The 23,661-nt window shown below is 44.6% G+C and overlaps 1 long non-coding RNA gene across 2 annotated transcripts in view; it reads right to left on the minus strand.

Moving 5' to 3' along the window:
- Positions 1–1,534: 1,534 nt before the first annotated feature.
- The window catches only part of LOC137553873 (uncharacterized), a 56,683-nt gene continuing 34,556 nt past the window's right edge, over positions 1,535–23,661 (minus strand). For both annotated transcript variants that reach the window (XR_011027301.1, XR_011027303.1), the window contains exon 4: positions 1,535–1,812. This is a non-coding gene — a long non-coding RNA (uncharacterized lncRNA). The remainder of the gene's footprint in view (positions 1,813–23,661) is intronic.

Here is a 23,661-nt window from a genome sequence, read left to right on the forward strand (position 1 = left end):
ATCAGCAATAGTTAGATGGGTAGAAGGTGTCCGTTGTACGTTCTGATCCAAATGCTGTTATTTTTAAGTAGCTCTTAGTTTCATATGTTTTAATTGCTTTTATTTGATTATTGTTTAATGGGGAATGTACACAATGGGCTGTGACCTGCATAGCTTGATAGTTTGGAGATTGCGGGCTCCTGTTGCTAGGGGGAGGTATGCTTTCAGTTGCTCTGTTGTTGATGGTGGGGGGACTGGTTTGAGCAAGTACATTAATGCCAATCCTTACGTGGGATGTCAACCCCTGAAGAGTCAGAACGCTGACAAAGCGCGTAGGGTAGAGATACATTCCACACGATCGGCAGTGAGTCTTCCGGATTGAGAATGCATGGATCTTGGAGCTGCAGTTGTGCAGGTGGTCATCCAAGCATCCTCACCACATACTGTTACATGCTTTAGACTGTTTAAGTCCATGGGAGTGCACTAAAATCACATAGAAAGTTTGGTATGATGCCTTTTTCTTGCAATTCCCCTAAACTACATGAAAACCCCATTACCCCCGCCCTTCTTCAAACGTAATGAAATTACATTTGAAGAGTGGATAACTTGATGCTTGAACAAAAATTGCACCGGAAGGCATATTAAATCATGTTTGTAAATTAGATGTAAATCATGATCAGAAATCGCAGGGTTTTTGTGAGTGTTTTTGTGAAAAAAATGTGTTATTTTGCCGTAATCCATGATTCTAGTCATAGTGTTATTAATGTGCATGTGTGTATTAAATCATTTATGTAAATCTATAATAACCCCACTGTAATTGGCCACCATGATTGGTAGTATCACTGAATGGATGGAAGCGTGCGAGTCACGATGCCCAGAGAGATGGCCTGTGCACTCCTGCCCCATGTAATGTTTGCCACCAGCTAGTACATTATACTAGATGAAAGTTATGTTTTAATAAATAGGTATGGAAATTTCAGATAAATTATACCAAGTCATGTCCCACCAAACTGCTTAGTGTTTTGGGAGTGCTGTATCCGACGTATATCTGAAGTATTCAACAAGTAGGCATGACATTCTTTGATGATCTGCATCTTGTACTTGCGTCATTTATGTGAGTGAAGATATTTGCATCGAAGTATTTTTCTATATGCTGTTATCCATAGCCAAGGTCATGGTGCTTCTGTTGCTATAGTATGGAGCCTCTATTTGGACCATTATGCCCCCTATACAATTATTTTGCATAGGGGGCATCTTTATGATGTAGTCTCTTTCATGAGCCACAGTGAAGTCTCTTTCTGTAGACTGTCAATCATTCTGTATTTAAGATACCATCTATTCATACGAACAAACCATCTGAGGTAGCCATTAATAAAGGAATGCAAAATACTGGGAAATAAATCTTGGATCAGAATAGAAATACATGTTGCAATTCAAGGTTATCTATAAAGGAATATAATTTTGCTCAGATAATGCAATGACTTCATCATGTGTGTGTGTGGGAGGGAGGGGGGGAGCAGGCTTTTGTGGAAAATAATTTGACGCTGGTGCACAATTTATGTGCAGGTACTCACTTTATTCATGATAAATATTTGTTCCTCCAACAGTAATTATGAATGTTTTCAAGGTTTTGCCCCCATTGTCTTCTCGCTAGCCGCTGATTCTTTTAACACACTCCAGTTCCCGTCATATGGGAAGCAGCTGTCAAACCAGAGGTGGCTGGTTGCCATAGTAGCTAGTAAACATTCAGCACTGGAACAGAAGATACCTCTAAAACATCTCTCTTTGGCTTTTACTTCCCAAAGAGAAAAGCGATGTACTCTTAAAGCAAATCTAAACAAAAAAATATAAACTGATTAGATAAACAATTGTATCTACCCTTCTACTCTACAATATTATTTATTTATTCATTTATTTATTTTAGAATCCTATGGCTTCATTTTGTATTTACATGTTAAACAAGTAGGTTTAATGTTTTTATTGTCGTAGCTGAATGACATTGACTTTTAGTGTACCAGTGCCACAATGTATAAAATATTTTTAGTAATTCCCTGCACTCAACAATCAAAAACTGTTTCCTGTCAGGCAAGAGTTTTTTGACTTGCAAGAAGATATCAATGAGAGTTACTCTGTAGTCCGACTAGATGAGACTAGAGAGAAACAGTAATTTGCATAACTTAATCATTAACCCTTACAGTGAGGAGAAAGATAAAAGGAAATAGTATAAAGGGATGGACTGACTCTTGGGTGCATGCAAAAATTGCTTTACTAGAAATATTTATATAACTACAAAAATACCATGTATCAAACAATGCACACATTACACAGATAAACAAAGATTTTAGTTAAAAAGCCTGGACCTAAAACCCCAGATAAGCTCAATTAGAGGCTGCAGTCCTCTAATTACAAGTAGCAGTTAGTAATTGATAATGATGTTACTGTGGTACCGCTGATGTAGGTTAAGAACCAAAAAGTTCATGGGCTCTGAATGCAAAGTGTTAAGAGCAAAGCAATTTAACTCTATCAGTTAGCCATTAAAAGGTATTAATTTTTACAAAACGTTGTTTTTTCTACCTATATAATTTGTTTGGCTAACACACAATGAAGAAACAAGCTTATTATCTTGGGTGGCACCTGAGACACTCATATAGCCGGCGGTCATTGCTTCATTGTGATACGCAAGCCTCTTCACCGCGGCAAGGTAATGAACACAAAGGGGAATTGGCACATGTACATGCTTTTTGTTTTGTTGTTGCAGCTGCAGTGCAGCCAGAAAAATTAGGCAGGCATGTACACGCACCAGAAAAATTATTATAACGGCCACTGCTAGCTTAAAAATTCAGGAATCCACCTGGAGTCCTGGACCCTGTTGGTGGTGGTGGAGAAGGCAGCCAAGCGGCCTGCGGGCAGAGGTGCTGTGTTGGGAGCGACTTAGTCTTGGGGCAGGCAGTCACACGGCGTGCAGGCAGAGATGCTGTGTGTGGGGACTGACTTCTGGGATCCATGCCTCATTCATTTTGATAAAGGTCAGGTACTGAACACTTTTGTGACTTCTCTTCTCAGTGTCAATGCATTCAGCTGCGCTAAAGGTCCATTCTGACAGGACATTTGAGGCAGGGCAAGACAGAAGTTGGATGGCAAATTGGGACAGCTCTGGCCACAGGTCAAGCCTGCGCACCCAGCAGTCCAATGGTTCATCGCTGCTCACAGTGTCTACATCCACACTTAAGGCCAGGTAGTCGGCTACCTGCCGGTCCAGGCGTTGGTGGAGGGTGGATCCGGAAGCGCTAAGGCAAGGTGTTGGACTAAAGAATGTCCGCATGTCCGACATCACCATGAGATCGCTGGAGCGTCCTGTCCTTGCATGCGTGGACATGGGAGAAGGATTACTGGCAGTGGTACCTTTATTGCGTTGTGCTGTGACATCACCCTTAAATGCATTGTAAAGCATAGTTGCCAGCTTGTTCTGCATGTGCTGCATCCTTTCTGCCTTCAGGTGAGTTGGTAACATCTCCGCCACTTTGTGCCTATACTGAGGGTCTAGTAGCGTGGCCACCCAGTACAGCTCATTCCCCCTGAGTTTTTTTATACGGGGGTCCCTCAACAGGCTGGACAGCATGAAAGACGCCATCTGCACAAAGTTGGATGCCGACGTACTATCCATCTCCTCTTGCTCTTCCTCAGTGATGTCAGGTAAGTCCTCCTCCTCCCCCCAGCCACGAACAATACCACGGAACTTCGAGCAGCACAAAACCCTGCGACGCCTGCTGCAGTTGTTCTTCTGCCGCTGCCTCCTCCAAAGAAACACCTTCCTCATCATCTGAGTCTGACTCCTCTACCCCACATGACTCTTCCTCCTCCTCCCCCCTCTGTGCTGCTGCAGGTGTTGAGGAAACATCTGGTTCTGATGAGAATTGATCCCACAACGCTTCCCCCTGTAACTGTTCCTGTTCACACTCCTCCACAGCTTGATCCACCACTCTACGCATGGCATGCTCCAGGAAGTAAGCGTACGTGATCAAGTTGCTGATGGTGCCTTCACTGCGACTTACCAGGTTGGTCACCTCCTCAAATGGCCGCATGATTCTACATGCATTTCGCATGAGTGTTCAGTTGTTGGGCCAGCACATCCCCATCTCCCCAGAGTTTGTCCTTCTACTGTAGTTGTAGAGGTACTGGGTGACGGCTTTCTCCTATTCTAGCAGGCGAGAGAACATAAGGAGGGTCAAATTCCAGCAAGTCGGGCTATCACAAATCAGGCGTCTCACCGGCAACTTTTTTCTCCGCTGAATATTGCCAAAGTGTGCCATGGCCGTGTAAGACCACCTGAAATGCCCACACAACTTCCTGGCCTGCTTCAGGATCAGGACGTCCTCTAAGCCTGGGTACTTTAACACAAATCTTTGAATGACTAGATTCAGCACATGTGCCATGCAGGGTACATGTGTCATCTTTCTCAAATTCAAAGCAGAAATGAGATTGCTGCAATTGTCACACACCACGTTGCTGATCTCCAGCTGGTGCGGGGTCATCCACTGATCCACCTGTTTGTTAAGAGCAGCCAGGAGAGCTGCGCCAGTGTGACTCTCTGCTTTGAGGCAAGACATGTCTAAGATGGCGTGACACCGTCGTACCTGGCATGCAGCATAGGCCCTGGGGAGCTGGGGCTGTGTAGCTGGAGAGGAGATTGCAGCAACAGTAGAGTTGAACTGCCACTCAGCCAAGGAGGAGGATGACAGTGAAGAGAATGTAGCAGGAGGAGAGGAGGTGGCAGCAGGCCTGCTTGAAAGCCATGGAGATGTCACTAGGTCCGCTGCACAGCCACGTACTCCCTGCTTGCCAGCGGTCACCAGGTTGACCCAATGGGCTGTGTAAGTAATGTACCTGCCCTGACCGTGCTTAGCAGACCAGGCATCCGTGGTCAGATGGACCCTTGACCCAACACTGTGTGCCAGAGATGACACCACTTGCCTCTCAACTTCATGGTACAGTTTGGGTATCACCTTTTTATAGGCCTCAGAGTCCACCAGCTGGTATGGTAACAGCTGGCGAGCTAACAGTTGTTTTATATTACAGTGATGTTAGCGCTCAACAGGACTTGTGGTAGATGATTATGCCATAAACAGCCTTCTAACTGGTTAAAATCTAACACTAGACATCCAAAGATAAATGGTAACCCTGCAATATTGGTTGGCCTAGTATGCAAGACCTAAATTAAAACACCGTCTCAAACCTTTCTCCACAGCCTCTGGGTTGTGTTTAGAGATTGGATTGGTTCAGAACCTTATTCCAAAAAACATTAGTACATTTTGTGAAACCAGCAAAAGTCCAAGTTTAAAAGTCCCAAATTTTAAAAAACTCTAAATTAATCAGAAAGTCCCAGATAACTTGTTCTTAATGCTTGATATAACAGCGGATGATATCCTTTTCCAGAAAACCTAAATATGCTCACCAGATAACCATGCCAATTGTGACAGTTGGCATACAGCGCAAGCGGCCCAGCCAGTAACCTCAATGGATCCTCCTGTGTATCTTCAGCCGTGTCCCAAACATGTGTGAGAAACAAGAGAGAAGCCTCTATGGCGTAGTATGTTTAATCTCCTCACCACAAAGTGCTCAACAGACACGTTTTCATACACCGTGACCCAACACCTTTGCTCTCCTCTTCATACAGGCACTGCAACACATAGCCTCTTACCAGATAACATGGCTGACCAGTAAGACCAGCGTAAGCGCTTTGGTGAAACCACCTTGTATCTGTTTTTGCAGTTCCAAAACTTTCCTCAGCCCTTTAAACTTTAAACAGAGACTAGCATAGCGTAATACCGTTTTTATTCCAGTTAAAATTGATTAAAAGTGCACTCACAAGATTCGTATTAAAATGCGCATATCACAAGAAACATCCACATGGTTCAGCGTCTTCCTCTGTGGCTAACTCCGCCCGACTAGTTTCGTCAATGATGACTCATCAGGAGCATAGCCAACCATCAGAGGAGACGCTATAAATACTCAAATGACAACCCCTATGCTCCTGATGAGTCATCATTGACGAAACTAGTCGGGCGGAGTTAGCCACAGAGGAAGACGCTGAACCATGTGGATGTTTCTTGTGATATGCGCATTTTAATACGAATCTTGTGAGTGCACTTTTAATCAATTTTAACTGGAATAAAAACGGTATTACGCTATGCTAGTCTCTGTTTAAAGTTTAAAGGGCTGAGGAAAGTTTTGGAACTGCAAAAACAGATACAAGGTGGTTTCACCAAAGCGCTTACGCTGGTCTTACTGGTCAGCCATGTTATCTGGTAAGAGGCTATGTGTTGCAGTGCCTGTATGAAGAGGAGAGCAAAGGTGTTGGGTCACGGTGTATGAAAACGTGTCTGTTGAGCACTTTGTGGTGAGGAGATTAAACATACTACGCCATAGAGGCTTCTCTCTTGTTTCTCACACATGTTTGGGACACGGCTGAAGATACACAGGAGGATCCATTGAGGTTACTGGCTGGGCCGCTTGCGCTGTATGCCAACTGTCACAATTGGCATGGTTATCTGGTGAGCATATTTAGGTTTTCTGGAAAAGGATATCATCCGCTGTTATATCAAGCATTAAGAACAAGTTATCTGGGACTTTCTGATTAATTTAGAGTTTTTTAAAATTTGGGACTTTTAAACTTGGACTTTTGCTGGTTTCACAAAATGTACTAATGTTTTTTGGAATAAGGTTCTGAACCAATCCAATCTCTAAACACAACCCAGAGGCTGTGGAGAAAGGTTTGAGACGGTGTTTTAATTTAGGTCTTGCATACTAGGCCAACCAATATTGCAGGGTTACCATTTATCTTTGGATGTCTAGTGTTAGATTTTAACCAGTTAGAAGGCTGTTCATGGCATAATCATCTACCACAAGTCCTGTTGAGCGCTAACATCACTGTAATATAAAAGTTTTGATTTAGGGCTTACACTCCCTGCTGATTACAGCGCACCAGGTGGAGCAGGTATATTACTCCAAGAGGGATAACGAGGTTTACAATACACCTGAGGAGCGCACTTTTCGTTTCCATAATATTTGAGCTAACAGTTGTGCCAAGCCAGCTGTCAGACGTCGGGCAAGGGGATGACTGGCAGAAATTGGTTTCTTCCGCTCAAAGATTTCCTTCACAGACACCTGGCTGCTGTGGGCAGAGGAGCAGGAACTGCTCAAGTCAGAGGCGGAGTGGAGGAGGGTGGCTGTGAAGGTGCAAGGCAGAAAGCGGCTGAAGATGATGCACCTGAAGGAGGAAGAGGAGAAGGAGGGTGGCTTTTCTTTTGTGTGCTGCTTTTGCTCAGGTGCTCATCCCATTGCAATTTGTGCCTTTTCTCCATGTGCCTTTGTAAAGGCAGTTGTCCCTACATGGCTGTTGGCCTTTCCACGGCTCAATTTTTGGAGGCAGAGAGAACAGATGGCATTGCTCTGACCTGAGGCAGACACATTAAAAAATTTCCAAACCACTGAGCCCCCCTGGGGTGATGGCACTATGGTGGCATCAGCAGCTGATGTTTGAAGGGCATGTTGTCTGGCTGTCCATAGGTGGAGATATATGGCGCCGGACACTGCCACCAGCTGTTTCTGACAACGAACTCCCCCTGTTTCTTTCAGGAACTCGTCTCCTCCAACTCCTCTCTGACTCCACCTCTGTACTGTGTCCCTGTTCATCTCCTCTGTTGGGAACATACGTGGCATCCGTATCATCGTCATCATCATAATCATCCTGCCCAGCTTCGCTTGCCTCAGACACCTCCAAAACTGCACCAACAGCAGGTACTTCATCCTCCTCCTCCTCCTCACACTTTACGTCCATAGTGTCGCCTAACTCAGACATATCAGGTGGTGTAACTTGCTTAGCGCCTTCATCTGGTTGTAACAATAATGGCTGTGCATCAGTGATTTCCCCACCAAATAACTCCTGCAAACTGTCAAATGTAGTGGATGCGGTTCTTGGAGTAGTGCTGGTGGCTGCGTAAGATGAGGTGTTCTGTGTTAAATAGTCAACCACGTCCTGACAATCTTGGGAGTTAATGGGACTTGTCTTCTTCTGAACACTGTACTTTGTTCCAGGCCCGCACGAAAATCACATCAGCATGACCTCGTACAGACCTGCCGGATGGCCTTCCTCTGGGTCTGCCTCTACCTGTTTGGTCCATTTTGTTCATATCGGGGGGGATGAAATGAAAGGTATGCACTGACTTGACTAATACAATGTGCAGTCACACAGGTGCAGTTAACAGGTATGCACGGAGTGGTATATCACACTGCGTGCACTCACAAAGGTAGGTGGGTGCACTGAAAACAACAGGTAGGTATATGCAGTGATGGGTATTACAATGTGCACCTGTCACACACAGACAGGTACCGGACAGGCACAGTGACACTGCGTGCGCTCACGTAGGTAGGTTGGTGCACTGACTGAAGTGAACAAAAGGTAGGTATATGCAGTGATGGGTATTACAATGTACACCTGTCACACACACAGGTAGTCACTGAATGTGCTGGGCCTGGCAGTGGCACACCAAGTAGGAATTACCAAGGCTGTGTATGCAACACAAGTGTCAGTGGAACACACACAAAAAAAAAATAGATCACAAGAACAAGATTAGCTCTCAAAAGGTGTTGAGGGGTGCTTTTTTAGCAATAAGAATCAGAAAGGAGCAAGCTAGGAAGCCTACAAGAGCCTAACTAAGCTTTCCATATAGCTCTCTATGCAACAGCTCTCCCTTCTCTAATTAGTGCAGGCACACGAGTGAGTCCAAAGCCTGCCTTTTATAAGGGGGGGAGTGGTTCCAGGAGGGAGTGTAGCCTGATTGGCTACAATGTGCCTGCTGACTCTGATGTTGAGGGTCAAAGTTGACCCTAATGATGCACTATGGTGGTGAACCGAACTTCCGGAAAAGTTTGCGGTACGCCGCGATCGCGAACCCCGGAATTTCACCGGGAACCGTTCGCCGGCTAACCGTTCGGGCCATCTCTAATCATTAACTGCTTGTGCTTTATACACACTACCTACTGCTTTGGGAGACCTGTGCTGCCTTACTTGTGTGCTGATTAACCTGCTTTCCAGGAACTTGTTTGCACTACTTTGGATATCCTTTTATACAAGGGACTGCGATTGAGTCCAGCATATTATCCACAGTGCTTTATGTCCACTCTTCTGTTCTGTGACTGGGTCCAGGATTCAGGCTCCATACACCATAGGATGTGTTTGTCAATTCAAGCCGATGCAGGTCAATTTGTTGCTTTGCTCTTAGAACTTTGCATTCAGAGCCCATGAACTTTTTGGTTCTTAACCTACATCAGCGGTACCACAGTAGCATCATTATCAATTACTAACTGCTACTTGTAATTAGAGGACTGCAGCTTATTTGGGGTTTTAGGTCCAGGCTTTTTAACTACTGTAAAATCTTTGTTTGTCTGTGTAATGTGTGCATTGTTTGATACATGGTATTTTTGTAGTTATTTAAAGAGACACTGAAGTGTCCTAAAAAAATCAGCTTTTTCTTTCAAAAACCTGTGTAACATTATTGCCCTAACTAAAATGCCGCATCCCCGCAGCTGAAATCTAACAAAATCCCCCCTAACTCCCCCCTACCTCTCCCTCGCAAAATCCACGACTTTCTTGGTCGTGGATTTTGCTGCTGGTGGAGGCAAAGCTTAGACGTAGCTCTGCCTCCTTACGCATCAATCAGCGCGTATCTCCGCCTCTCCCCCGCCCATCTCAGTGAAGGAAGACTGAGAGGGGCGGGCGGAGGCGGCGATCCGCGCTGATAGACCCGTGGAGAGGCAGAGCTGCAGCTGAAAGCTCTGCCTCTAACGGAAGTGCTCCCCGCAGTGTGCCCCAGGGAGTTTGGGGCGATTTAGTTAGTGTCCAGCTGCGGAGATGCAGCGTTTTAGTTAGGGCAGGGATGTTACAGAGGTTTTTGTAATAAAAACATGATTTTTATGAGACTTCAGAGTCTCTTTAACCAGTTAATGACAATGCGTTGTATTAAATGTCATGTTAGAGCCTGTTAACGGCAACATGACGTTTTAATACATTTCCCGTTTCCGCCGTCGCACCGCACGTGCGCGCACCGCTTCCACCACCGTTTCCATTGGGATTCGGTGTTAAGTGATTGGTCCTCTACCCAATCGCAATGCCTGGAATGTACGCGACCGTGAACAGCGGCCGCGTCAATTTAGAAAACAGGAAGCCGTCACAGTGCAACAAAATGTAAAAAAAAAAGTGAAAACTTCCTATTCCTATTACACATACAGGCACATACATACACATACACTTATACACAATATTAATACAATTAATAACTTACACTTCCAAAGGCTCCCCCCCTTCTTGTAAAAAAAATCTAATAATCTTAAATAAATACATAAATAGTTGCCTTAGGGACTCAGCTTTTTTAATTTATATTTTATGAGGGAAAATTACTTTTACTTTATTACATAGGGGCTTGTAATTATGGACCGGACAAAAAAACCCTGAAAAATAACACCTATATTTCAAAATAATATATTGTTGTCATACATTGTGATAGGGACATAATTTAACCATTTTAGTAATCGGGACAACTGGGCAAATATAATGTGTCAATTTTATCCACAGGAGAACGTTTAATTTTAAAAGTATATTGGCTGAGAACTGAGAAATAATTATTTTTTTCCATTATTTTTGTATTTTTCCCATTAAAACGCATTTAGAATTAAAAAAAAATTCTTAGCAAAATGTACTACCCACAGAAAGCCTAATTGGTGGCGAGGTATAGATCATTTTCTTGTGATAAGTAGTAATAAAGTTATTAGGGAATAAAAGGGAGGCGCACTGACAGGTGAAAATTGCTCTGGTCCATTAGGGTAAAAACCCTTGGGGGTGAACTGGTTAAAAATTTCTATTAAAGTGATTTTTGCATGCACGCAAGCATCAGTCCATCCCTTTATACTATTGCCATTATTTTACTGACAGGGTACATGTGAGAATCTAGTCTATATTTATGTTTTTTTACATTGATTGTTGTTTTGGCTTAATTGCCTATGAATTATACTAGTTCAATTTCTGTCTTAGCCCCCTTTTCGATATATTTCCCCCAAAGATAAAAGGAACACAGCTTTTAGTTCTATTCAGGAATGACACGGTAAATACACGTGATATCTCATTATCTCATATGTCAATTCAGGTACCCTCTAACAAATGTGATGAAAAGGTGGAGAGAGGTGGAGAAAAGCTCTGTACTTTCCCATTGACTTGTGTAAAAGAAAGAATGCAAATACTAAAACTTATTTTTTTACAATATTAATTTACTAATTATTTAATCAGTGTTTGCCCATTATTAAACCTTTTTTTCTCCTCACCCTGATTTACATTCTGAAATGTATCACAAATGGTAACATCTTAAGTCCTGTCAGGTGCAGTGCTGTCAAATGTTTGTTTCTGAGAATGTTAAAGCCAGTGAAAATAATGCCTGGTCTCCAGCCTCTGGATTGAGTATTCCACACAGCTAAACAGCCTAAGCTAAGCATCACAGGTAGGGTGGGGTAACCAATATACAGCAATATAAAGATATAGGAAGTGTTTCTGATGCTGAAACAAGGAAAAGTATCATAATAGTTAATATTCTGAATAATTGACTGCATTATACTATATGTCACTACAGTACCTCTTTAACCATTTCCTTTAAAATGGATGACTTTTCAGTGCAAAGCAGACACTATAAAATGATCCATTTTACAGGGCAGACAAATGGGATAAACCCATGGGTGCTGAGGGGCGTGCACGTATACTTGCTTGTATGTGCACACGTGTGGCCACTTTCTGCTGCCTATGGGAAGTCGGGGAGTGGTTAAAGTATCCCAGTTAGGAATTGACATATTATTTTGAACTGATTTTAGGATGAACAGATGAGTTTACAAATACTGTATACCATTATATTTATAAATACTGTTTCTTAAAGTACCCCTGATCCAAGGTTTTTTTTTTTTCTTGTTTTTTATGATGTTTTATCTGCGGTGCTGTGACATATGTCACAGCACCATCCTCACCCTCCAGAGCCCCTTGTAGCCCCATACTGCTCAACTGTAATGTTTGACTGAGCACAATGTCAATTATGGGCAGGGAAGAAGTGGCAGTCCCCCCCCCCCCCCCTTTAGCCCATCCTTAGGGACGCCCTCTTTCTATCCTGACTTATCATTCCCCATACTGCACACAGTGTGCAGGAGAGCTGCGATGTGTGAGCATAGTTCCTTGTGGTGTGACAGAACTATGCTGCACACCCTTATGGTATAACGTGTGCCAGAGAGGATGTGATTATACGGTAGTGTGGGCACAAGTGACTGCACATGCTTGTTTATATATTTTTTTCTGATCTCCTCAGTCCATTCTCTACCTTGTTTTCACTGGTAAATGTTAGGGTTTTGCACACAAAGTCATTAAACAGCAGTGTGACTGATTTCTTCTACAGTATTTAAATATACTAAAATGGCTGAAACTGTGAGTGATACCAATATAGATGAGTAATAACAATTTAATACAAGAAAAAAAAAGATAATTTGAAAAATCATGCTAATCAAATTGTTTATGATCTTTTCTAGGGCTAATAACCAATGTGCCCATTGAACATTCGCGGAAGGTTCGGTTTGCGGAAAACTTCGCGAACCGCAATAGACTTCAATGGGGATGGGGACTTTGAAAAATAGAAAAATGTATGCTGGCCACAAAAGTGATGGAAAAGATGTTTCAAGGGGTCTAACACCTGGAGGGGGCATGGCGGAGTGGGATACATGCCCAAAGTCCCGGGGAAAAATCTGGATTTGACGCAAAGCAGCGTTTTAAGGGCAGAAATCACATTGAATGCTAAACTGCAGGCCTAAAGTGCTTTCAAACATCTTGCATGTGTATACATCAATCAGGGAGTGTAATTAGAATACTGCTTCACACTGGCACACCAAACTCACTGTGTAACGCACCGCAAACAGCTGTTTGCGTAGTGACGGCCGTGCTGGACTGATGCGCAACATGGCCAGAGTGCAGGCCGTGGCAGTTTTCCAGCCCATATGGTCGCCGGGCTGTGGTAGCTCAATGATAGAACAACAGTGACTGTCCAGCTGATCAAATTTGGTCTGTCCACAATGAAGCAACAACCTTATTATCTTCTTGTATGTAGGTAGGCATAGGTAGGTGTCCCAGTAGTTAGCTAGGCATAGGTAGGAGTCCCAGTATAGGTAGGTAGGCATAGGTAAGTGTCCCAGTAGTTAGCTAGGCATAGGTAGGAGACCCAGTATAGGTAGGTAGGCATAGGTAGGTGTCCCAGTAGTTAGCTAGGCATAGGTAGGAGACCCAGTATACAGTTGCAAATATGGATAAATTAGCTGGCATCCCTATATTTCAATGCCTCATACCACCTGAATAAATGGAAAGCAATAGTCCTATGTGTACTTGCATATCATTGAGGTGCCATCGAGTATAGGTAGTTGTCCCAGTAGTTAGCTAGGCATAGGTAGGAGACCCAGTATATGTAGGTAGGCATAGGTAGGTGTCCCAGTAGTTAGCTAGGCATAGGTAGGAGTCCCAGTATAGGTAGGTAGGCATAGGTAGGTCCCCTAGTATAGGTAGGTAGGTAGGTAGGTGTCCCCGTATAGGTAAGTAGGTGCCCCAGTAGTTAGGTAGGCATAGGTAGGTGTCCCAGTATAGATAGTTAGGCAGGGCCTGGCTGGCACAGTAATAACAATTACCAAGGTCCAGCTGCAACAGATAGGGCTGCATAATTCAGTGAGCAACACACACAAAAAAAAAACACATCTGGAAAACATTATCTCTCAAAAGAGCTGTTGAGGGGTGCTATTTTAGCAATAACAATCAACCAGGAGCAAGCCAAGAGCCTAACTAATCTGTCCCTAGGAGAACAAGTCTGCAGCAGCTTTCCCTAGTCTGTCTCTAGCAGGCACACGAGTGAGTGTAATGGCCGGCAAACCTGCCTTATATAAGGGGGGGGGGGGGACTTCAGGGCTTAGTGTAGCCTGAATAGCTACAATGTGCCTGCTGACTGTGATGCAGAGGGTCAAAGTTGACCCTCATAGTGCATTATGGGGCAAATCGAACTTCCGCAAAAGTTCGCTTGGTCCAGGCGAACGCGAACCACCAAAGTACACCTGGAACCATTCGCCGGTGAACCGTTCGCTACATCTCTAGTGCCGATGCCATATAAGAATTTCTTTGTAGAAAAGGCAACACTTCATTTCTTTTCACACCTGGTTTGCTATACTCGATGGCACCTCAATGATATGCAAGTACACATAGGACTATTGCTTTCCATTTATTCAGGTGGTATGAGGCATTGAAATATAGGGATGCCAGCTAATTTATCCATATTTGCAACTGTCTGACTATTCCTTTAATCCAAACATATGAAAGGTTTTCAGTCCCATGTCAAGTCTTTAGGTAGTAAACACATGCAAAAATATATTTTCGTACAGCCTTTTTTTTTTTTTAGAACACATCATAAGATCTGTTTTGCAAATCTGTTTGATAATATGAGCCTGAAGTCCATTAGCGTGTCAATTTACACTTCAACTTTTCCATCTGGTTCTATGGGCATGTATTATAAGCTGATACATAATTTAAACACCGCTTTGACACCACAAATTTCATTTGAGTGTTTTGATTTAGATTTTCTTAACAAGCAATCAAATGATTAAAGAAGATTTTCAAGGGAAATGGAATTCTTGTATTTGGATGCCTTCTCTGATGAAACTGCTAGAAAAACAGTGGATATTAGAAATCTGTCTGCAGGCAAAGCCCAGGAGCTGTATGCACAGTAGGCTAGTGTGCACTAATGCTAGAACTAGTTTGTAAATAATGTTGGACAACTTTGCCTCAGTTTGGCTTTACAGCAGCTCAGCAGTCTGGCTTGATAGAATTTCACCCTCTGTAACTGTAACAAAAGATTGAACGTTATCCCAATCAGCAGCTGATACCCCCTTTCACACAAGAATGTGTTACCCATTCTCTAATAGATCTTAAGGGGGGGTCTGTGTGGCTGATATTGTGGTGAAACCCTCCCACATGACAGTTTCCTTTCTGTGAACTTTGTTACATTGTGAGAAATAGTGGCTGACTGTTTCCAACTGCCAAGCAACCAGTATCTACCTCTGTCCATATGTATATCATTATCTATAAAAAAAAAAAATAGCCTATTGCATTGTTTGTGGGTGTGGTTATGATGTCATTTGGTTCTGCCTAGGTTTTTTTTTTTTTTTCCTGTCTGCCAGTAGTAAAGATGATGATATGCAGGCTCATTGTGCATCAAACATGAACAAATTACATGACAAATATCAATTTCTTGATCTCATATCTTTTAACTTCTCACTTTGCCATGTATTGATTTATTTTCCCCCTACTACTATTTTACAGTAAAGCCCTTTTTTGACTTTGTACAGACTTTGAAAGCATAGGGTCAAACCTTAACTATAATCAAATGTCCATGTCGATGGACAAATGTCTTTTTTCAACCAAACAAACTATGCAATTTTAGGAAATGGTTCTAGGCCTGTATTGTTCTGCACCTAGGGGAGAAAAAAAACCTTAGTTTCAATATGTATAATTTGGCAGGTTTTAAAAAGGTTGTTTTTAGTAACTGAGAAAAAAAAAACCTTTTGTGGGGGTCTTCTTCCTAACAAAATATTTGCCCGACCTCAATACAGAGGTAAGTATATTTTATTGATTTATTATTATTATTTATTTATTTCTTATGTTAAATGTAAAAGTTATACAGGCTTAAAAAGAAGCAGAAGGTACTTAGAAGGGTCATCTTACCATACATTTAACAGGCCATAAAGCAGAGCCTGAAAGCTATTGAAGTGGACTTCCTAAAAAAATAACCCATGCCTAGAAGCAGAGTGCCTTCTTTCTTTAAATATAATCCCAGAGAGTTAATTAACTCTGATATCCCACACCATGAGCCTCAATGAAAGAACTGGAATTGAAATTCCAAATTGTACCAGTGAATTCTAGAACAGAAACAAGGAAGTCAAAATTTCACTACTCATGTCTACAGTCCACCAAACCGAATGCTATTCACAGTGGAGTAGCTAGAGATCATAGGGCCCCATAGCAAAACTTTCATGGGGCCTTCAGATGGAGACACTCAAGCAATGCCACCTGCCCCACCCTATGGATATGAGTTAACTGGGCAATTTACAATGCAATAAAAACTGCACATAGTTCATGGGCACTGAGACAAAGTCAGAGCGTGGTGAAACATTTAAAAGTTAATGGTGAATACATTTAGTACCCACTGGGCCGCCTATACTCCAGGGCCCTATAGCAGCTTCCATGGCTGCTATGGCTATTGCTACACCCCTGCTACTTCAATTAACCTACTTTTTTAACCTACTTTTTGAGAATTTACTAAAAAAGGTTGACCCAGGTTACCAGTTCAGGGAATCTCCCTTTTATACACATTTTTTTACTACACATCTTTTAAGGCCTGAATTTACTGAGACAAGGAACTGCACATCACAGTCCCTTGCCTTCTGCAATTGCAAAAGCACTAAGGGCCCATTCTCACTTGGGGTTTAGCGAGTGATTACGCCCCGCAATCGCGCTTTTTAAAGCGCTAGCACAATATTAAGTATATGGCAGTGATCTCACTGCTACGATCGCTGGTGATTTGCGATCATCACTGATCGCCATGCACGGTGCATGCAGCATTTTATTGCGATTCTAGAGTGATCACGATTACAATGCTAAAAAGTGCTAATCGCAATCGCTCAAAAGTTGCAAGAGTGTACAGTCTAAAGTAAGGCATGGGACCTACTAGCAGCTCTTTTCTAAGCGCTTGTGATTTGAAAAGTTCTTGCTAATGTGATGCTCTGGAGGGTTTTGAAAATATCACATTCCTCAAATGGGATCACACCTATAGCATTACATTAGCGAGAGCTTTTCAGATCACAAGCGCTTAGAAAAGGCTTAAGCCTCGTACACACGAGGCACAAATGTCTCATAAGAGACAAAAAAAAAAGCAGCAACAGCTCGTCGCCAGGTCCCTCTGTGCAGCAGCCATACACACGGCGCACAGAGGGACAGAGATGCGGCGGAAGCTGTCGCCGAAGGTTCCTCCCCCCCGCCGGAAGCTTCGTGCATAGTGGATGGGTTGCTGTCGCTAGTCCGCATACACACGTGCGACAGTTGCGGCAAAGTTGCGGCGACAGCTGTTGCCGGCGATTGGCCACGTCAATAACTAGCGACGGTTCGTGGCGCGTGCCTCATACACACTGGGGACCTGTCGCTGCAACATGCGCGTGCCACGTGTTTGTGCCGACAGTTGTGCCCCGTGTGTATGTATGTAACGATTGTGGAACTTCCTCCGTGATCAGCGCGCAACGCGTGCGCTGATACGGCGGAAATCCTCCACAAGCGTATAATTGCAGGAACCCAGCAAAAGGTGCTACGCACCCGTAGAGGGAAATTCCTGTTGGCAGATGGCGTTGAGGAGTGCAGAGGAACCAATCCTCTGTACCTCCACAAATGCCAGACAGGAATTGTACGAAACGCAGAACGTAATCGCAAGAGAAGCGTTTGCGAATGAGAACGAGCAGAGGAACAGGTTGTATGTGTGTGCACCAAACTAGTCGCCAACCCGCGACGGTGCACACACCACAGCAGATATGAAGTAGGAACGCGATCGCGAGAGGTGCGATCGCCAAACGTGACACAAGGCTACAGCAAGGCAGAAACGAGAGTAGCAAAGGCACAGCAAATCATACAATGAAAAGACAAGGAAAATAAAAACGCTAACTGAACGCGAACACCGCACTCATTCGCAACAGTGCACGCGTTCGTGCGCAGTCTTCACGTGATAAGCACAATAGAGACAAGCACGCCTAACTAACCATCGACAGACAAACATGAAACAGAGGACGCGAGCACTTGCTTAACGGTTACCTCACCGAGCCTCCAGCAAGCGTTCGTAGAAGACAGACACACGAAAACAGGAACAAGCGGGAGATAGGATCCACAGCACTAACGAAAGTGGCTAGCGCGATCCAAGAAGACAGAACAGAAGGATCCACAGCACTAGCGCAGGATGCCAGTGCGATCCAGGTAGACAGAACAGAAGGATCCACAGCACTAGCACAAATCGGCTAGCATGATCCAGGAAGACAGAACAGAAGGATCCACAGCACTAGTGCAGGATGCCAGTGCGATCCAGGTAGACAAAACAGAAGGATCCACAGCACTAGCGCGAAGCGGCTAGCGCGATCCAGGAAGACAGAACAGAAGGATACACAGCACTAGCGCAGGATGCTAGTGCGATCCAGGTACAGATCAGTAGAGATAGCTGGTAGCAACCGCTGCACCAGCTATACTCCAAGAACAGAGATCAGAACGATTTCCTGTCGACCAACGCTGGGACAGGACAATCGCAACAAAACAAAAAAAACAGATAAGCAATCCTAACTGCGCTAGAGAAACCTGCCTAGCGCAGTTTCAGGAATTACTCTAAGCTGATCTTCAAACAAAGAGTAAGGCTGACACTCCTCCAGGAGTGTTTCACAGGAAGGAATCCTTATGACCGGCCAAGCATTGTGGGAAACACATAGTACTTATAGTACACGCCTCCAATGAATGTGGCCAGGCAATTTGCATGACAATGTATGCAAATTCCTCAGCAAGCACAAGACTCAAAACTGACAGAAGCTCTCCTTTCTAGAGTCCTGCAGCATGCAAACCTAAACAATGGTCAAAAAGCTGCCTGCCTGCACAGGCAGCTGAGCAAATCATTGCAATGTACCATTAGAAAAGCTCTGCTAGTGAGTCCCATGCCTAAGTGACCTGTAATTGTAAGATACTGCTTCAGGGAAATGAATAGGGAAGCATAGAAGCACATTTGTGCGTATTTACATCTACATCCCCAGCCATAGCACTGCTGAAATGGTACATTATCCACACACATTTAACAAATAAATGTGTGAATGCAAGGCAACTAGATGGCCAATGGTGATAACTGTCGACACCACTATACAAACACAGACCTGGGAGAATGTTCAGTGTGTCAAAAGTAAAATGTAGGAAATGTCTTTTTTTTAGCTATTAACCACTTGAGGACCACAGTCTTTTCGCCCCTTAAAGAGACACTGAAGCGGAAACAAATATATATGATATAATGAATTGGTTGTGTACTATGAATAATTACTAGAAGATTAGCAGCAAAGAAAATATTCTCATATTTTTATTTTCAGGTATATAGTGTGTTTTCTAACATTGCATCATTCTCTAATATGTGCAGATTACACAACACTCAGCATTCAAAATGATTCTTTCAGAGCAGTCTGTGAACTAATGACCTCTCCTCTGGCAGATAAAAATAAAACTGTTCACTTACAGTTGAGATAATAAAAGTCAGAAGACAACCCTCTCCACGACTTTGAAAGTCGTATAGATTAATGGCTTTTTTGCATAGAGATAACAACTGGAGTTTCTTAACTCTTCCTGTACTGAAAACAATTACACTGATGTATCCGATCTTAACCACTTCCCGACCGCCTAACGCACAGAGGCGGCCGGGAAGTGGAGCCCTGAAGGACCGGCTCACCCACAGAGGCGGCGGTCCTTCTAAGGGCATGGGCGGAGCGATCGCGTCATCCGTGACGCGATCCTCCGCCGGCTACTGTCACCGCTCGCCCGCCGCAACATCCCGCCGGCTATACGGAAGCGCCGGCGGGATGTTAACCCCGCGATCGCCGCATACAAAGTGTATAATACACTTTGTAATGTTTACAAAGTGTATTATACAGGCTGCCTCTTGCCCTGGTGGTCCCAGTGTCCGAGGGACCACCAGGGCAGGCTGCAGCCACCCTAGTCTGCACCCAAGCACACTGATTTCTCCCCCCCCCTGCCCCAGATCGCCCACAGCACCCATCAGACCCCCCCCCCCCTGCCCACCCCCCAGACCCCTGTTTGCACCCAATCACCCCCCTAATCACCCATCAATCACTCCCTGTCACTATCTGTCAACGCTATTTTTTTTTTATCCCCCCCCTGCTCCCTGCCCCCTCCTGATCACCTATCATCCCTCAGATTCTCCCCAGACCCCCCCCCCCAGACCCCCCCCCCCCTGTTTACTGTATGCATCTATCCCCCTGATCACCTGTCAATCACCTGTCAATCACCTGTCAATCACCCGTCAATCACCCGTCAATCACCCCCTGTCACTGCCACCCATCAATCAGCCCCTAACCTGCCCCTTGCGGGCAATCTGATCACCCCCCCACACCAATAGATCGCCCGCAGATCCGACATCAGATCACCTCCCAAATCCATTGTTTACATCTATTCTCTCCTCTAAACACCCACTAATTACCCATCAATCACCCATCAATCACCCCCTATCACCACCTGTCACTTTTACCTATCAGATCAGACCCTAATCTGCCCCTTGCGGGCACCCAATCACCTGCCCACACGCTCAGATTGCCCTCTGACCCCCCCCCTTATCAATTCACCAGTGCATTAATTACATCTGTTCTTCCCTGTAATAACCCACTGATCACCTGTCAATCACCTGCCAATCACCTATCACCCATCAATCACCCCCTGTCACCCCTGTCACTGCCACCCATCAATCAGCCCCTAACCTGCCCCTTGCGGGCAATCTGATCACCCACCCACACCATTAGATCGCCCGCAAACCCGCCGTCAGATTACCTCCCAAATGTATCGTTTACATCTGTTATCTTCTCTAAACACCCACTAATTACCCATCAATCACCCATCAATCACCCCCTATCACCACCTATCACTGTTACCTATCATATCAGACCCTAATCTGCCCCTTGCGGGCACCCAATCACCCGCCCACACGCTCAGATTGCCCTCAGACCCCCCCCCCCCCTTATCAATTCGCCAGTGCATTAATTACATCTGTCCTTCCCTGTAATAACCCACTGATCACCTGTCAATCACCTGCCAATCACCTATCACCCATCAATCACCCCCTGTCACTGCCACCCAACAATCAGCCCCTAACCTGCCCCTTGCGGGCAATCTGATCACCCACCCACACCAATAGATCGCCCGCAGATCCGACATCAGATCACCACCCAAGCGCAGCGTTTACATCTATTCTCTCCTCTAAACACCCACTAATTACCCATCAATCACCCATCAATCACTCCCTATCACCACCTGTCACTGTTACCTATCAGATCAGACCCTGATCTGCCCCTTGCGGGCACCCAATCACCCGCCTACACGCTCAGATTGCCCTCAGACCCCCCCTTATCAATTCGCCAGTGCAATATTTACATCTGTCCTTCCCTGTTATAACCCACTGATCACCTGTCAATCACCTGCCAATCACCTATCACCCATCAATCACCCCCTGTCACTGCCACCCAACAATCAGCCCCTAACCTGCCCCTTGCGGGCAAACTGATCACCCACCCACACCAATAGATCGCCCGCAGATCCGACATCAGATCACCACCCAAGCGCAGTGTTTCCATCTATTCTCTCCTCTAAACACCCACTAATTACCCATCAATCACCCATCAATCACCCCCTATCACCACCTGTCACTGTTACCCATCAGATCAGACCCTAATCTGCCCCTTGCGGGCACCCAATCGCCTGCCTACACGCTCAGATTGCTCTCAGACCCCCCCTTATCAATTCGCCAGTGCAATATTTACATCTGTTCTCCCCTGTAATAACCCACTGATTACCTGTCAATCACCTATCAATCACCCATCAATCACCCCCTGTCACCGCCACCCATCAATCACCCCCTGTCACTGCCACCCATCAATCACCCGCTGTCACTGCCACCCATCAATCAGCCCCTAACCTGCCCCTTGCGGGCAAACTGATCACCCACCCACACCAATAGATTGCCCGCAGATCCGACATCAGATCACCACCCAAGCGCAGTGTTTCCATCTATTCTCTACCCTAAACACCCACTAATTACCCATCAATCACCCCCTGTCACTGCTACCTATCAGATTAGACCCCTATCTGCCCCTAGGGCACTCAATCACCCGCCCACACCCTCAGAATGCCCTCAGACCCCAGCCCTGATCACCTCGCCAGTGCATTGCTTGCATCTATTCCACCCTCTAATCACACCTTGAGACACCCATCAATCACCTCCTGTCACCCCCTAGCACACCTACCCATCAGATCAGGCCCCAATTTCCCCGTGTGGGCTCCTGATCACTCGGCCAAACCCTCAGATCCCCCTCAGACCCCCTTCCGATCACCTCCCCAGTGCATTGATTGCATCTATTTTCCCCTCTAACCACCCCCTGAGACACCCATCAATCACCTCCTGTCACCCCCCTAGCACTCCTATCCATCAGATCAGGCCCAATACAACCTGTCATCTAAAAGGCCACCCTGCTTATGACGGGTTCCACAAAATTCGGCCCCTCATAGACCACCTGTCATCAAAATTTGCAGATGCTTATACCCCTGAACAGTCATTTTGAGACATTTGGTTTCCAGACTACTCACGGTTTTGGGCCTGTAAAATGCCAGGGCGGTATAGGAACCCCACAAGTGACCCCATTTTAGAAAAAAAAGACACCCCAAGGTATTCTGTTAGGTGTATGACGAGTTCATAGAAGATTTTATTTTTTGTCAAAAGTTAGCGGAAATTAATTTTTATTGGTTTTTTTTCACAAAGTGTCATTTTTCACTAACTTGTGACAAAAAATAAAATCTTCTATGAACTCGCCATACACCTAACGGAATACCTTGGGGTGTCTTCTTTCTAAAATGGGGTCACTTGTGGGGTTCCTATACTGCCCTGGCATTTTAGGGGCCCTAAACCGCGAGGAGTAGTCTAGAAAACAAATGCTTCAAAATGACCTGTGAATAGGACGTTGGGCCCCTTAGCGCACCTAGGCTGCAAAAAAGTGTCACACATGTGGTACCGCCGTACTCAGGAAAAGTAGTATAATGTGTTTTGGGGTGTATTTTTACACATACCCATGCTGGGTGGGAGAAATTTCTATGTAAATGGACAATTGTGTGTAAAAAAATCAAACAATTGTCATTTACAGAGATATTTCTCCCACTTAGCATGGGTATGTGTAAAAATACACCCCAAAACGCATTATACTATTTCTCCTGAGTACGGCGGTACCACATGTGTGGCACTTTTTTACACCCTAAGTACGCTAAGGGGCCCAAAGTCCAATGAGTACCTTTAGGATTTCACAGGTCATTTTGCGACATTTGGTTTCAAGACTACTCCTCACGGTTTAGGGCCCCTAAAATGCCAGGGCAGTATAGGAACCCAACAAATGACCCCATTCTAGAAATAAGACACCCAAAGGTATTACGTACGGAGTATGGTGAGTTCATAGAAGATTTTATTTTTTGTCACAAGTTAGCGGAAAATGACACTTTGTGAAAAAAAAACTATTAAAATCAATTTCCGCTAACTTGTGACAAAAAAATAAAAACTTCTATGAACTCACCATACTCCTAACGGAATACCTTGGGGTGTCTTCTTTCTAAAATGGGGTCATTAGTGGGGTTCCTATACTGCCCTGGCATTTTAGGGGCCCTAAACCGTGAGGAGTAGTCTTGAAACAAAAATGACCTGTGAAATCCTAAAGGTACTCATTGGACTTTGGGCCCCTTAGTGCAGTTAGGGT

Source organism: Hyperolius riggenbachi, chromosome 1 (genome assembly GCF_040937935.1).
Source record: "Hyperolius riggenbachi isolate aHypRig1 chromosome 1, aHypRig1.pri, whole genome shotgun sequence".
NCBI lineage: Eukaryota > Metazoa > Chordata > Amphibia > Anura > Hyperoliidae > Hyperolius > Hyperolius riggenbachi.